Source organism: Anas platyrhynchos, chromosome 18, assembly GCF_047663525.1.
Source record: "Anas platyrhynchos isolate ZD024472 breed Pekin duck chromosome 18, IASCAAS_PekinDuck_T2T, whole genome shotgun sequence".
Lineage (NCBI taxonomy): Eukaryota > Metazoa > Chordata > Aves > Anseriformes > Anatidae > Anas > Anas platyrhynchos.
Window position 1 is genome coordinate 4,056,468 of NC_092604.1, and position 16,502 is coordinate 4,072,969.

The window sequence follows — 16,502 nt, forward strand, 5'->3', positions numbered from 1 at the left end:
GGGGGAATGCATTGCTATTTGTTCTACATCATGAGCTGATGTGCAAAGAATTTCTCTATTCTACTGATGAAATCCCTGACTTTGACAATAGAAATTTGATAGTTCTCTACATCTCTAATTGTATCTCTCTTTCAATATGTTATTTTGATTTGTAGGTCAGCAACATGCTCAAGCCCAATATACCGAGTGTGCCTTCTTTGCAAATGTCTGGCAATCAGGGTGCAAATACCTTCAAGACTAACAGTCCTGGATATCAGCCCCACTGTGCCCAGGCCAGGCAGTATTGTAAATGGGAATTTTTGGATCAGCAATTTGCATTTCACTTCATGCAAACATTTAGATTTAGGAGAGCTCAGAGTAAATATTGGCTTTAACTTTCCACTGTTCAATATTTACTTCTTCTGTCAATAAAACCTGATGTTCATTTCAGCAGGAGGCTATGCTAGTTTGAACAACACAGACCTCTCTCAAACAGGTGCCTGCACGAATAGGAGGCAGAATGGTTGGTTCAGTAACATCTGCACTGCCCTCAGCAACCAGGCTGGCAAAGCAAGAAAGATGGTCATTTTCAGAGAAAACTCCCCCAAAACAAACTTGAACATGAGCTTTGATCAAAGCTGAGCAAAACACCAGCACCTCCTATCCCTGCTGAAAATCCAGCTGTGCTCCTCTGGTCTCCCCCAGCTGTACAAGCTGCTGCAGACCCAGACTGTGGCTGAACGAGGCAGAGGTGTCCCTTGGCAGTTCAAGAAAGGAGTCACCCTTCCCAGGATTGCTTGGTGACCTGCCTCCCTCAGAGATGAGTTTGTGTTGCCCTTGGTTGTGGTCTTGGTGCCAGCTTCTCTCTATGCCCAGGTGCTGTCACAGAAATGCCATTGATGAGGAAATCCTGAAGGTGTGCATCCTGCTCAGAGCAGCTGTCCCTTGCCAGCTCCAGACAAGGCCAGCATGGTTTATGCAGCCCCATCCTGAAGACCTGATCCAGCAGTGCACTGCTCCTTGCTTTGTGCCATGTGAGTGGCACTCTGCCACACAACAGCCGCATTGATCCCAGGAGCCAGTCCAAGCAGGTAGATGTTCCTGCTGTGGCCTTGGCTGTCCCCTGGCTGAGCTCTCTGACCAGGGCCAGAAGAATAATGCCCTAAATCCTGAAGGTCTGAGCTCACAAATCCCTTTGCCAAAACAGAAAACCTGTGGAGAGGCAGGAGTGCAATCTAAGAAGATGCTTGTGGAACGGCGTGCCTCTTCATCCACATTCGTGGCAGGTGCAGCAACAATCGGACGTGTAGTGGGGATGAGGCAATGGGTTCAAGTGCCAGCACACGTTTCTGTGCAGATTCAAACACCACTTCTGATAACTACACTCATGGTCTGCACTGCTTCACCAATAGGCTGCCACTATAAAAGGCCAACATTTAGGATCAAATATGTGACTCTAAGACATCACCATGGGCAATAAGATTGCTTACAAAAACAAAGGGTCGTTGGTTTTCCAATAGATGGGTTTTTCATACAGAGCCAGGAAGGATCTGACTCACAACCTCATTTATAATGCCAGCACTCTGCGCTGAAGCCTTGTAAAACAAACCAGTCCTCTCTGTGTCTACTAATAATAATTTTTCTTGAAGAGGCTTGTTACAGACGCAGGCAAGGGCTGCAGACTCCAACTGTGTTATTGTGTTATTTAATCAGTTCCCACAAGGAGCAGAGCACAGAAAGCAGCAAGGCAGAGGCAGAAGCTTGGACTGGTGCCAGCGCCAGAGGACTGGGGAGCTTCTCCAACAGCTCTGTGTGCCCCGTTCGGAGAAGGGGTGGCTCTCTGAAGGCCTCCACCAAGGGTTCAAAGCAACAGGAGTGCCGCTCCGTCACTACTTGACTAACACCAAGCAGTGTGGCAGCTGAATGTGGGGGATCACCAGGTCCAGTTGCACCCAAAAACAAGGGAAAATGAAATGTCACTGCTGCTCAGGGAGATAACCAGATGCTCCTTTAGCAAAGGGGGAATGATACCATGACTAATTGCTTCTTTCTCAGTAGGAAGCTGTAACTGTTCCTGGTCCTTGCCTGTGGTTTCTGTCTGAGACACTTCTCAGGCTCTGCTGTTCTTTCCTCTGGGTTCAGAGACCTGGCTGGCCCAAGGCTATGTGTTGTGGTCACAGTTCACCCCATCATATGAGCCACCTGCTCCCAATTTTTAGGCCTTGATATGATGACTTTCTCTCTCCCACTTAATCTCACATTTCTCTGTAAGGACTGTGCCTCCAACATCACTGCAGCATGGCACGCGTGCCGTGCCGTGCTTGGTGAGAAATGTGCTGGCATGTTTCGGGCCAGACCTTCAGTCCCTCTGGGTTATGGCCACTGTAATCCTGCAAAATCCCCAGGCTTTGCCTGGCGGGGCAAGTTCCCTTTGCTGCTTTGGGGAAGCACGTACCTGAAGCTGTTGACCATTTCTGCTTTGTACAGCTATCCTCAGAAGCTGCTTGACTTCCCTCACCACCACAGCACATCTTAATTCCCCCATGTAGCTGACATGCAGACCATCACACTGCTGTTTGGAAACAGGAGACAAAATAGGTCGCATGAAGGATAAACGCAGCTGGGACCAGAATAAAAGCACTCACACAGTGGGGTGGGGGGGGGGTGGGGGGGGAGGAAAGTGAGTGGGGGAAAAGTCACAAAGAAAGTTGAAGACTTGCAGCTGGGAAACACATGGGCAGTCAAGAAAATTAAGACAAAGAGAGATCAAAGCAAAACCCTGAATGTACTGTTGGTGCTGGGGGGTGGCAGCTGCAGAGATGCAGGTGATAGAAATCAAGGAACCAGGTCCCAACTCAAAGACATCACTGAACAGGATGAGGGGTGCATTAGCTGCCTTCCAATGCACCCGTTGAGTTATTCAGCTGCCCAAAATGCAGAGCTCCTGACTGGCACAATTCTGGCCAGATCATTACTGCTAGATGCTCATGTACTGAAGGTGGTAGCATCACTGCATGCATAATGCCCAGCTCTGCAGAAAATCAGTCTGTATGACAGCAGAGGCCGGACTGTGGAGCATTAATTTGCATCTATTTGAAATTTAAATTAAAGTTGAGGCAAGTTTTGTGAAAATCTTTCTTCTGCTCTGAAGAACATGAGCTATCTGAGCTCAAGAGGGAGGGCCAGAAGTGCCTTTTTTTTTTTTTTTTTTTTTAAGAGATGAGTTTCTTTGATCTCAAGCTGAGCATGCCAAACCTATGAACTACACTAACTCATCGGAGTTAGCAGCAAAGAACCTGAGCATCCTGTTCTCTTTTGTTTAGTTCCCACTACACAGGATAAGAGCAGAACAGAGCCCATCCTCCCTGCAATGCAATCCGTGCCGGTGGGGGCTCTCCTTTACAGATTTTCCTGCTGTAAGTGAACGTGCTGGTGTCTAGATATGTTTTTCTTGTTAAAATGCTGCTCTATTTAACTAACACAATAAGAAAGCCTACACCAGGTGTGGCTGATGAAAAGTGTAACGCTCTGCCAATTACAGCTAGGAGAGCCCCAGAACATTGCCCTGTATTGTGACCAGCAGTCACGTGTGGATCAGCTTGGCTGAGCCTGCTAACAGCAACCAACGCTGCCATCTTCCACCGCAGCAACTCCAGACAATCTTACCCCAGTGCAACAACCTGGGTGCTGGGTTCAACACCCAGGTCCTGCTGCCTCCTGCAAAGAAAAAGCTAGCCAGGACCAGGCAGCCCCAGGGCACCATCAAGGCCACCACCGGAGCTCCAGGGCAGCAGCAGCATGGTCACAGCAGGGGCAAGCTGGTGGCACACTTCCAAGGGGCACAACTCCAAAGCCTGCAGGCAGAGGATGGGGTAATCCTTGTGAAGCCAGAAAACAGGAGTTTTCGTGAGAGTAGTTGCATTAACAGGGATGCCTGGGTGCAGACCTGCTGACCTGTCTACCACATGGCCCCTCACACTGGTGCGATGCAGTGGGCACACTGCTGCAGCCCCAGGCCAGCCTGTCCAGAAACTGAATCTCCTGAAGGGCCACCTCTATTGTGAGCTGTTTGGGCAGCTTCCCAGTGGCTGAGGCTGCTAATTGTGCTTGTGTTTTAGTGAGCTTTGGGCTTTTTGAGGGTTTTGGACAGCTGTCTGATTGCCATGACTTGCAGAATGGTTCCCAGTGCAGGGAGAGCTTTGAAGCTGTGGGATTGCAGGAAGCTGCAGGAAGCAGATGGATTCAACTGACAAATTGAAGCTCGCTGAATTTTCTTTTAATTAACTTTTAATTGGCAAATTTGGGGCTCATGCATTTTTAGTATAATTAGTTGCTTAAATTAGCTTTTAACAGAGTTTTAAATTTAGAAGCATGCTTTTTATATCCCATGTCTGGTTTTACACTGTATCTGTGCTGTGTGTCTTTTAAGTGGACTGGTTTAACTATGGTGCCAATGGACAAGGAGATTTGGAAGCTACTACGGGGAACTGGGACAGGAAGAATCAGATGCACAATCCCACAGGGATTATCCCTACTCTTCCTTGTTGTGTGAGGTTTCCAGCCACTTTGCACTGTCAGAAATACAGGATCAAAGGAAGACCAGAATTTAAAAGACCCTGGGAAGTCATCTTCACACTCCCTGTCCCAGTGAACATGAGACTTGAGCAGACTGTCAAGGTCTACACAAGGGACACACAACCACGGAAGCCACTGCTGCAGGTTTGCAGAGCTGACAAGTCCCGTGTCACCACAAGACAGGAGATTGCAGCTGGAGCAGACAGGTGAGATGTCTCTGAGTGCAGTGTTTCTTGTTGAAGTCAAGGCATTGAGGGATTCTGATGTTGAAGGAAGTTCAGCTAGTGCAGCCTCAGATGTTTGCCTGGGGAAGAACAGCAGGACTGAACAAATCTTTCACCTCTCTGGGCTTGCTCCTCAGTAATTAATACCACCAGCAGCACATCTCTACCTCTCTTTCTGACCAGATCACTGCTAGAGGAAGCTTTTTTTTTCCCATCTGTCCATTCCAACTCCTGTAGAGAGGGGGAATTGAGAAGGTACCCTTGCCACAGGCCGGAAGACAGCAGAACACAATGCATTGCTGTCATCACCAGGGATCTTCATGGCATTTCTTGTGACCACAACTCCTTCTGTCAGACCTAAAAACCTATGTGCCTGCCCCAGACCTGTGCACCCCAATGAAGCTTTTCAAGTTGGTAAATGGGTCCCTGCCACCCCATTTAGTGGGGCAGGAGGAGACAGGCATGTAGAGAGAGAGAGATTCAGGCCACCTGGAAATGTTGCCCTTGGATGTGCTCTCCAAGGAGCCATGGGCTACTAAGTTCCTAAGCAAAGGTGCCTCCATAGTTTGGGATGGATTTGGGCCAAAGGATAGGAGGACGGGTGCCCCACAGCAGGGTGTACAAGGGTGGGTCAACAAGTCCCAGCGAAGGACAGAAACCTTTGAGTGTCCCAGCTGAAATCATTACTAAAGTAAACCCAGCACAAGGTGTCAAGAAAGTGACCATACATCCATGTTGCCCCTATTTCCCAGATTATACTCATATATATAAAGAAAGTAAATGCACTACCTGGCAGTTCCATACTGGTCTCAGTCCACCAGGGATATGCAGCAGCAAGGACAGAGCAGCACAGCCCATAGCGAGGGCTGCTGTAGTGTGCAAGCTCCTGTGTGCTTGGGCAGCAAGTCTGTGCTGAGAAGTTATCGGGGTGGTTATCAGGGCAGCTGAACAAAACCCATGCTGGGAAGGGCTGAATACAGTGCAAGTACAACAACACAGGCATGAGCATAGTGGGGGTAAGGCCAGTCTGAGCAAGGGCTGCAATATGTAAATCTTTTTCCTTAGGATGAGTAAACACTACATTTTTTTCCTTTTTGCTAAGTTCTATATAAATAGAGAAATATGTTGGGGAAGAATGACCTTTACCCAAACTGAACAAGAAAGGCATTGTTGGGTGTCTTTTCTTTCCTGGTAAAAAGGTCAAAAAATATTTTAAGAACTGCTGAAAGAATGGAAATGTGGGTAAGTGGAAATTCAAGTGGAGTAGGAAACAATAGTGTGGATTAAGTCATTCCCAGCAAGAACACAAGGACAGAAAATTGTCGGGAATTCAAGTGGTTTGCACCCCGTTTTTTTCTCCTGTTATGGCTGAAGGGATGACTGAGCTCAAGACTGGCATATCCTGGAGTGAACGAGCAGGTGGGGAAGCCACAGTAACCATGACACTGCCCCTGGGTGGCTCTTCCAGGCTAAAGCCCATCCCTGGGAGGTGGACGAGTCAGCAGAGCCCTCACCTTTGGGGAGCTTCTCCCCACTGGGCTGGGAACCTTGGGGACTTTCACCCCCCACTCTGTCAATGACTGCATGTTTAATGATGGCATATTAAATGGTTGCGCATTTTCAGTAGGCTCTGGTTATCATCTGTCTCCAGCACTCACTCAAGTATTTAGGTTCATGCACACTCAACAGAGAGAGTGCAACTATCCGGAAGCCTCCCACACAAACCTTTTGCCAGGGAAAAAGCTGGATTTACACAAAATAAAAATAATTAAAAAAAAAAAAAAAAAAGGAAAAAAAAAAAGAAAAAGAAACAGCAACTAATTCCTGGAAGAGGTCAGATTTCTGCAGAAATGGGGAATTTGGAGGAGAGGCAAAAGAGGAGACAGTTTTCCACTGATGCTGTGACCAAAGCAAAAAAGAGGTAGGTACTTTCACTGTGATTTTCTTCAGAAATTTCTACCAGCATTCCTGATGCCTTTCAAAAAGCATTTTGCTTTGCCTTGGGGATTGTGTGGCCATAGTTTCTCCAGCCAAACAGACCTAGGGACTACAGCTGGAATCAGCCAAAATTGCAGAGCAGAGCAATGAACTTTTTCCCCATCAAATCAGGGCATTCTCACTTTCCCTGTGCATGACAGCAAGGTATTATTCCCCCACTGTCTCCTCCCCACATAGATTTTGGTTGGAGACCCCACTACCCCACAGAGGTCCCATGCTGCTCCCCACCCTGCTCCAGAACAGCCCCAGCTCTTGTGCTCGGTTCATCCTCTCAATTTACTTGCCTGGGGGCTTTGTGACCTCCCAACTGTCCATCCATTCTCAGACCCCAATATTCAAGAATCCAGCTGTTCTTTTAATCTGCAGGAAGGGAAGTTTAAGATTCAGAGAGTCAGAGAGCAGATGGGCAGACTCTAGGATGAATGGAAACCATTGCCTGAGCAGAGATGAGAAATAACACATCCATACCACCGCAGAGCTTCATTGAGGGCAGTGATTTACCCAGTGGCAGGAAAGCGAGCAGGGGGCTGGAGAAAGCTGGAGCATGTGAGAAATCCTCCTTGTCAAGAGGGGGTGAGGAGAGCTCCAGTTGTTTTCAGGGAATCTCTGCACCTGGCCAACCTAATAAATCTGTCATGAATTCAGCAGCCGCCGACGGCCGTCACTGCAGAATGGCTCCTATCATGCTTTGTTGCACATCCTGCCTAGAGGAAATGTGCCCAAAAGTATTAAAGCATGCTTAACAAACTGATCACATCTTGAGCCTTTCAGCCCTGCAGCAAGTCAGCATCAAATACCTAAAGGGGTATTTTCTCAGAACACCAAAAGGGAATAAACTGACAAGTTAAAAGGCTAGGTTTATCAAATTGGGGTAAAGACTTCCCTGCTGCCTAGGTGATTTCAAATAAATTAGAAGCCCATCTGTTATGCTTGGTTCCAAGAAATTAATTACTTCCAAGGGTGATGATTTTTTTTACAATGAAGTAATTATCAAGCTAATCATAAAGACAAAGGTGGAAGCCTCAACAAGAGCAAATTGCCATAACTCCAGCCTGTAGCTGGGTGCTCCTGAGACTCCCCTGGGACTATTGGGCTCCAGGAGATTGATACGGTTTAATTAATTATGGTTACACCATGTATTGGCCATGCTAAGAAGCACATAGGAATGGGCTCAAGAGTTTTAACACGTACAATTTTGGAATTAGCACTGCATTTTGCCAGGAAGTTGGGAAGCTCTTGCTCTTTTGGCAAGAAAAAATGATTGTGTTGAGCACAGCATAGCTTGGTGGACATTTGGCCTTCAGGAAATGGTTTAGAAAGTGCCTTAAATGTTTTGGCAAAGCTGGTCTTAGCACTTCAGGACTTACTGAAAACCAAAAGGAATTAAGACATGCTTTTAAAAAACTATTTAATTGATAAAGATGTAAACAGCCACTTAAAGAGGCTTTTCAATGTAGAGCTCATGTTGGAAATAAACATAGACTTGGGGTCAGTTTAACTGAGAGAAATGCTCCCTTTGGTGCAGCAGTGAACATCAGTAAATAAGTATCTGTGTACAGGACAGGTTGAGCAGCCCCAATATAAAGTTTCATCTGAAAAGGGACACCAACCAGAGCTGCAAAAACACCAACTTTGGCAGAAAGCATGGACAGGAGGGCTATCTGTTCAGCCCTCTCGAGCCTCTGCCCATGGGATAGAAACCAGCCTCCTCCCTTTCCTAGTGTTATTGTCATGCAGATCTTCTCAGACCACACAGAAAGTGCCCATCCAGTTTTGCACCAACTCACAGATTCACCTGCTAAATATCTGCTGAGAAAAAGCACAGTACTGGCTCAGAAACCAGGTCTTCCTCCATTTCATTCTTCTTCTTTGCCTTGATGTCCATCCCAAGCTTAATCTCTTCTCCACAGTTACTCTAGAGAAAAGAGAAGACAAATAAAGACAAGCCTTGTATCTAGCCAACTAATTTCAGTATTTAAAACAAGAACAGCAGCAACAACAAAATTAATTACAGCAGCTGGTGAAAAAAATTACTATAGTATATCCAAAAACAGTGATGATTTAGTGATGAAAAAAAAGGGAACCCAGCTGACATCAAGGGTAAAAAAAAAAAAAAAAAAAAAAAAAACAGGCTTAAACTCTTCTGGAACACATATAAGCAGGAATATAGGGTCCCCAGCGACAGGGAGAAGGGCTTCCTTGCCCGCTTTCCAGAAAATTATGGAGGAAAGTATAATTTTCCTTAATGGGAAAAAGTGTTTCCAGGAAATTATGCAGGCAAACCTCTCAAACACACAATGCTCCTGTTCCCTCTGCATGTCTGCTTGAGCCACAGCTTTGCCCAGTGCTGCTGCAGCTGCCTTGAGTCAGGCAGTGGAAGAACAAGAAGAGGTTTCTGCAGCATCCATGCAATATTCCTGCCACTTCTAAAAATACCCAGCACTGTGGAGACGAGCTTTGGCTTCACACAATTGAATGTTTCAGTGTTGGCTCAAACTTTTTTTCTAAGCTACGTCATTGTTAAAGACACAGTGTTATTCATGTGGAGGCCAAAGGCTTTTTTCCCACATAGCAAAGTGCCAAAGAAGTGATGAATCAGGACTTTGGGGTGATTTATCTGTTTCAGCCACTCCTTAACTGTATTTTCTATTTCTAGCACCCACTGTCATTCAGGAAAATCTTGTAGGTATCAACAGCAACCATGACTCACTCCCTGGCTCTCCCAGCTGTTAGGAACAATTTTCACTGTGATGCAGATTTTGGCATACTGTCTTGCAACGAGTGGCTATCTGGGACTGGTACCATGACTGTGGAGAGGGAAAATGTTTGACATCATATGAGTCAACCTAACTGTTGTGGCCTTGTTTGTAGTCATTATTAACACGTCTATTTAGTTGGAGGTATTTTAATAACCTTGATGGTGATAATAGTTTTAATAATGGTTTTAGCTGTTAATAGCCCTGTTACATGCCTACATCTCCCATCCTCCAGGGAGTTTCTTCCTTTTATTCGTGAAGGCTGAGTGAAACCCAGACCCCTAGAAGCCAATAGCAAGCTTTCCTTTGAGGAGAACCAGTGTTTCAGGTCACAGATGTACTTTCGTCTCTGAGATGTTCCCTCCTGTATCTCACACATCTGTGTTAGGAAGGTTGATAGTCAGGTTTGGGAGAGTCAGCAAATGCACCAGAGATATCAAGAACAGCAGAGTAACCCCAGATCCACACTGGAAGGAAACTGCATGGCTGGAAAGCAAGAAGACATTTATCTAGTTATTATCTAGTTATTCCACTTCAAGGACACTTTCATCCTCATGCACTGCAAGGTGGTCAGGTGGCCCCGAATTCAGGTCAGATCTTTGTATGTGTCACTACTAACAAGTGTTGTGTCTGCAGCCCTCCTCTCTCCCCTCCACCCCACCCCACCCCCCCCCCAGCTCTGTAAAAAAGGCCCAGATGCATCTGAGGTTGGTACCCAGGAATCTGAGACATCTTCCTCTCCAAACAAAGGTACCATAGCCTGCTGCTCCTGACTTCATGAATTAAAAAGACCTAGCATCTCTTAGCCCTCATCACACCCAGAAGGTCACACTGGGGAGAGATGTGCTGCAGAGGACAGGTTCTGTCTCACACCTTCAAGACAGGTTTCTCACTGTCTTTTGGAAGATTCAGGCTTTGGGGAAAACAATCATAAATAGCTCGTTGTGTAGCTGAACTTCAGTGGAGCACAAAGTGCTTGAACCAGGAAGCTCTCATTTCAAACAGATCCTGGAAAAAAAAAAAAAAAAAAAAAAAAAAAAAAAAAAAAAAAAAAAAAAGGAGAGAGAGAGGCAAATTTAACCTGGCAGCAGCTCCCAGTTTGCAGAGTCAGAAAGTTGCAACATTGCAGAGATCATTGCTTTCCATGCTGGACACCTTCAGAGACTGTTTCTGATCCCACATTCACCATGTACAGACTCAGGCAGCCTTGCCCAGCACCTGCTCAGATTCATGCAGCTGAAGCCAAAAAGGGGCTGTGGGCTCCAAATTGCATCTCAGGGACTGTGGGCTCCAAATTGCATCGCAGGGACTGCTGGCTGGAGAATGAGGTCCATCTCTTGGTGCAGATGGGCTAGGCACAAGGGTCTGGATCTGGCCAGGGATGGTGCCTCAGCCCCATGGCTGGTCCTTCCTCCCTGCAGTCCTACACACACCCTACAGGAGCACTTGGGCAGATGTCATTGTACCTGCTGTCATGGCATGAGGGAGACAAAGGGTGCAATATCTTTGTCACTTTAACACTTTGTGTGGTTAAGACTGAGGGAACAGCCGCTTTCTGTAGCCACCCTGGTCTTGCTGGAATGTTTTTTCAGTAATGAAGGAAAAACACCTCTTTCTGCTACACTTGAACTAAATCCCCAATCTGCTGCTCTGTAGGGATGAGGCAGCATTCTGTGTATCTGTCATGGTAAATATCCAGCATGCACAGAGGGATAGATGGGGCCACTGGGAATGGAAGCAGGGCATGTTCCACTGCCCACCCACAGCCTGCAGTGCCTGTAAATAAATTGTAAAGTGGTCGGAATCAAAATAAGCAGTTCAGGTCTGCAAGAGACTTTTCTTGCCAACTCTGGCAACTTCTTGTGTTTTCTTTTGCTGTAGCTTCCAGCAAGACATGTCATCCTGAGCGTGGAAATGTGAACAGAGGGGTGACCTTGGGAATGCAACCAAAAATCTCCCAAGGCCTTATCCCACTTGGAGGCTCAGGTGGATCAAATTCTTCAGCAGGCATGCAACAATGCTGGAACAACAAAATTCAACAAATATGGTCAAGTTCAGTGTAAGACTGTTTAGACAGGCAGAGGGATTTTATCCCTTATTCTGTCGTATCTACTAGTTCAACAGCACCAGGACACTTTTGTGCTTCACTGACAGAAACACTGAAGACAAGAGACAGCAGCTATTGAAGCCTTGTCATATATCTTCTGTTTTGAATCAGCTGGCAAGCACATGCTGGTTTTGGATGTGTCTCTCACAGCCTTTTGGAGCTGACAGCGACTCTGATCTTCTGGGTCTCCATCCTGACCCACCTCTGTGAGCCAGGAGGTGACATTGTTCTTTTGTTCACTGCCTTTCCCATCCATATCTCTGTTTCCTACTGCTCAATTCCTGCTGTTTCCATGTTCCAGCCTGCTGATGGTTTCAGTCTGTCCCTTGGTTCAGCCTGTCCTTCATTTTCATAGTCTGAATGCAATGAGGAACTGCATGTAGCTGTGCTGGTATCTTGATAATTGCTGATTTGAGTGCCATCAACACATATCTTTGCCTTCTTCTGGTGCTTCTGCATACAGATGGTCCCACCATATTCTGTTCATGCCAGCTTTGTAGTTTTCAGTAGAAAAATAAATCTCTACGGACAAAGCTCAATTGGCACTTATTTGCAGACTCCTAGCAGAAGGCATTGGATGGCCAGAGATCTGGGATGAAAGAAGTGGGGAAGACCCTGACTCTGTGCCTGGCTGTCTGCTGTCTGTATGCACAGACATCCATGTCTGGGAAACTGTGATAGAGACCTTCTTTATTGCTCCTGACAGTGCTGAGAAAAAGGTGGCTGAGCAAGCTGTAAAGAGAAGTTGTCGCAGGGTCACAGCCATGATGGGCTTGGGGATGCTACATAGGGAGATTGCCAAACCTGCACTATTAAAACATTCAATTAATGGGTAACCTTGTGGTGTTCTCAGACCTCCTCTGAGGTCTTCTGTACAAAGCAGTATAACTATCCCTCAGAGAGAATGGATCAACACAGAGAAGTCCAGCACAGGCAGCAGAACCAGTCATGGAGAGAGCTGGGCAAGCAGAGACAGGCTCTGGAATGGAGCAGAAGGGCTCCTGCCAGCTCAGAGAAAGCCTCAGTGGGAGGATCTGGTTTCCATATGAATAAACAGTTGGCACTGAGCATGAAAGAGCTGTTAACGGGGCTTGGGGAGAGGCTGTGGGCACCGAGAGGGAGATCGTTGATGGGGAAGGTCAGATTTATGGCAATCAGAGCAGCCACCAGTATTCATGTGGTTGTGGGTTGCAGCTCTGGAAGCAGGACTTCCCCAGGCTCCCACGCTCCGCTCCATCCCAAGGGCTCGTCCTGGGGGACGGGTGCTGGCAGCCACGGCCACATGCAGACCCCAGCGAGGGTGACGGCACAAACCGGGCCCAGCAGGCAGTGGCACCAGGGAACAGGCCGAGGCTCGGAGCTGGCTGCAGGCCAGCTCCCTACTTTGCTTTCAATCACCACGGGACATCACAGGAGACACTTTCCACCTCTGAGACCAGCCTTCCTCCTATCAGAGGACCATGGGGCAGCTCATGGTTTCACCACAGGACTGGAAATCCCCAGAGTAACTGGGGGCTAACAGGTCCGCCAGCAGTGCCAGGTGGCTGTGGGCACCATGAGGCACATCCCACCAGCCTGCCCTGCTGCAGGGTCAGGCCTTGCTCTCTACGCTGATGAAAGGACAGAGGCTTTCCTGGAGACTGGTTGCACATAGCAGAGGAAAGGGCTGTTGCCTATGTGGCAGGGAAAGCAGCAGGAAAGTTGGAGGGCTGCCTGTGAGGGGAGGCCACAGGATGGGTTTGGAGGGCACAGTGCTTTCTGGAGAGACAGACTGGGATTTCTACACATAGAAATGCATCTTCCTGTGTGTATCTTTTTTTGCCCAGGCAAATACAATTTCGTGTACTAATGAGACAGCACAAAACAAGCAGAACAAAACAAACAACAATTCAAAACAGGAGAGTGCAGCTGACTTGGGTGATTCATTTATTCTTCTGATGGAAGCAAATTAGCAAGGTCCCACCAGCAGACAAGCTACTCAGGCTGCAGAGAGGCAACAGTCTCCCACTCAAATTAAACTGACTTGTCATATTAATTCCAGATATTATCTTGGCAGAAGTGGTGCTGCTGTACGCAGCTTGCAGCAGCCAAAAACACTTGTGGCACTGCTGGGATTTTTGAAGAAGCTGCTGTGCCAGCTTGGACCAAAGCTTCATCCTACTCAGTGCCTTGTGCCCAGCTCTGGCCCATAGCAGCTGTCCAGGACACTGCTCAGATCTGTGGCTCTGACCTCCAACAACACCTCCAACCCTTCCCCAGAGACACCACCAGTATCTCCACCACCTGATGGACTCTCACTGTTTCTGGGCAGCTGCTCACGGGTGGGCATGAAGAGGGCTCCCCTGCAATTATGTCTCTCCCTGCCCCTTGGCTATTTCTGCCTGCACAGTGGGACGATGCCTTCTCGCCCCCTCTCCAGGCCAGCTAGGTACATTGGCCCCATGCAGGCCAGGGAGGGGCTGCCAGGTCTAAATCCCATTGAGGGAGTGGGGCAATTTCTGCTGTATCATTGCAGAAACAGCCAGATTAAGACAGAAGCCAGTACTGAACGATAATTTTGTCCCTAAACACAGCGCAAACAGTCTTTTTATGAGTAAAGAATGTGTAAGTACCTGTCTTAGACCTATGGAGTCCCTTCTGAAAGGGTTTCCCAGGGTGCAGATGATGTGAATTGAGGCCATTTCGTCCTTTAAGAGCTGGGAAGAAACTCAGTGCAGGACAGTAGATGTTCTAGGAGATCCTCTGCTGAAGGGCATTGCCTTTCCACAATAGGATTCAGCCACCAGGTTGCCAATGACAAATCATCTCCAGGTGTCCACCTGGGTGCCTCAAGACCAATACCCACATCTACTCCTCACAGGTCCAGTTCTACTCTTAAATGGGAAAAGTCTCACTAATGCAGAGAACTGGCAGAAGACAAAGAACTCTTTCAAATTGTCATTGGGGCAGGAAAAAAAAAAAAAAAGGAGGTCACATCAGCCAGCTTGCCATCATAGTATCCCCTACAGCCCTTACCTGCTCACAACACACATATAATTAGTTCACTTGGTGGGAGCAGGAGGGATGGAGCAGGTCCCTGAGTGGATGGGGATGACTGATGTGTGTTCCCTGTGGAGCCTGGAGCCACGGTGAAGAGATGGATGGAGGAGAATGTGGAGGGGAAAGTGTCCTGATTGAAGAACTTATACAAAACTAGGTCACACCTCAAAACATTTTTCAAGGAGTTTTTGGGAGGAGTTTGACTTTGAAATTCCTTTATAAAAATAAGAAGTGTCCTACATAGGACTGACTAAAAACTGATACAAGCATCCCTTGGTAATGTATACAGCGGTAGTAAACTCCAGAATAGCATCAGTGTGGGAGTTGTGCCATCAGCAGAGAGCCAGCAGAGACCAGCTGCAACTGAGAAACAACTTCTCTAGAAAACTGCTGTGTTGGGTCAGTGTGAGGGGACAGTCTTCTGCCACCCTGTCAAGACAGCTGGGACAACTGCACAAAGAGCTGGGACATGTGGGGACATGAGTTAGAGATCTTCTGCCTAGCAGAGCTTTGGCCATGCTGGGGCACAGCTGAGGTTCAGAAGGAGAGGCAACTGCTGCCTGCCACCTACTCCTACAGCAAGACCAAACAGTCTGTGCTCAGGCTCTGCAGTGCCACAGATGTGGAGCACAGCATATCTAACCACCTTATTGCAAGGGAGGATGGCCAAGCATGGCTGGAAGGTTGTCTTGCCCCACCAGCCAAAGGAAGGTTGAGTGAAGGAGCTGGCCAAGGGCTGATGTCCATCCAGGCAGGATTATATAGAAAACAATCCAGTGCCTGCAGCTGGCAGCAGTGGGGTCAGCTGCTGCCCACAGCAGACCATCCTGGAAGAGCTTCTTGGAGGAGCATCCTCAGCTTGTCAAGAGCCTGTATGAGCACCATCACCAAGATGTGGGCCTGCCTTGTACTCAGGCACCAAGCCCAGCAGTGGGGCAGAAATTGCTTTGGCCTGGGGTCTGTACCCTCCCCTCTATTTATGTTGCCCTGGGGGAAATCCCCCACTTGACAGCACCGACTACAAGTTTCTGTCTCATCCTCCAAAAGCCTCTCTTCATTGTCCTGGACAGGACTTCTGGGCACTACATCTCCCAAAACTGTGTGTGAAACAGCCAAAGTGTAGAGGTGACAGAGGCTCTGTGAAGACAGATGATGTCCCTTACTTGGGAGGTTTAGGGAAAAAATAAATACATAGCAGCTCTCAAGCACACCTACTCTTCCTCACTACAATATGTCCTGCTATTTCTGTCCACAGCACAAACCTTCATGGCATGTGGAGGCCAGATCTCAGCTTTCTTTAGGTTGATACCACTTAGGAAGTAAATCTGTGCAGAGCATCGGTGCTGACCTTTGCAGAGCCTGTCTAATGCTGTGTATACTGCTGTGCTGCACTGATCCAACATTCACTGGGACCTTGCAAGCAACAGTGTGGGTGACAGTGCTGAACATTGCCTCATGTGCCTCTGTGCACAGTCCCCAGCTTCCCTGGGCCTGCCTACAGTTGTAGCATCAGCTCTTCCTTCCTGGCTCTTCCAGCATTGCCTTCTCACTGCAAATGTGCTGTGCGCCTCAGTGGTTGCCTGGTTTTCCCCAGGACTGATATCACATCTGCTCCTTGTCCTCTTGCTTCTCTCTAGGGCCACATACAAATACAGGGCAAATGCTCTATAATTTTCCAGATCCTGCATGAAGGTATTTGAGCTGTGTTCTCTGCTCAGCGCTGCAAAGTCTCAGCAGGCTTCTGCCAACATCCCACAGAACCTTGCCACTTTCATGCACCGTCATGTCACTGTGTCTCAATACAAGTTTCTCTGTAAAGGTCAG

General features: G+C 47.6%; 1 long non-coding RNA gene across 1 annotated transcript in view; it reads right to left on the minus strand.

Annotated features, from left to right (window-relative positions):
* LOC139999022 (uncharacterized) overlaps positions 1-16,502 on the minus strand; it is a 64,463-nt gene that overhangs the window by 19,994 nt on the left and 27,967 nt on the right. Inside the window, exon 2 of the long non-coding RNA XR_011803999.1 lies at positions 8,572-8,691. This is a non-coding gene — a long non-coding RNA (uncharacterized lncRNA). The remainder of the gene's footprint in view (positions 1-8,571; positions 8,692-16,502) is intronic.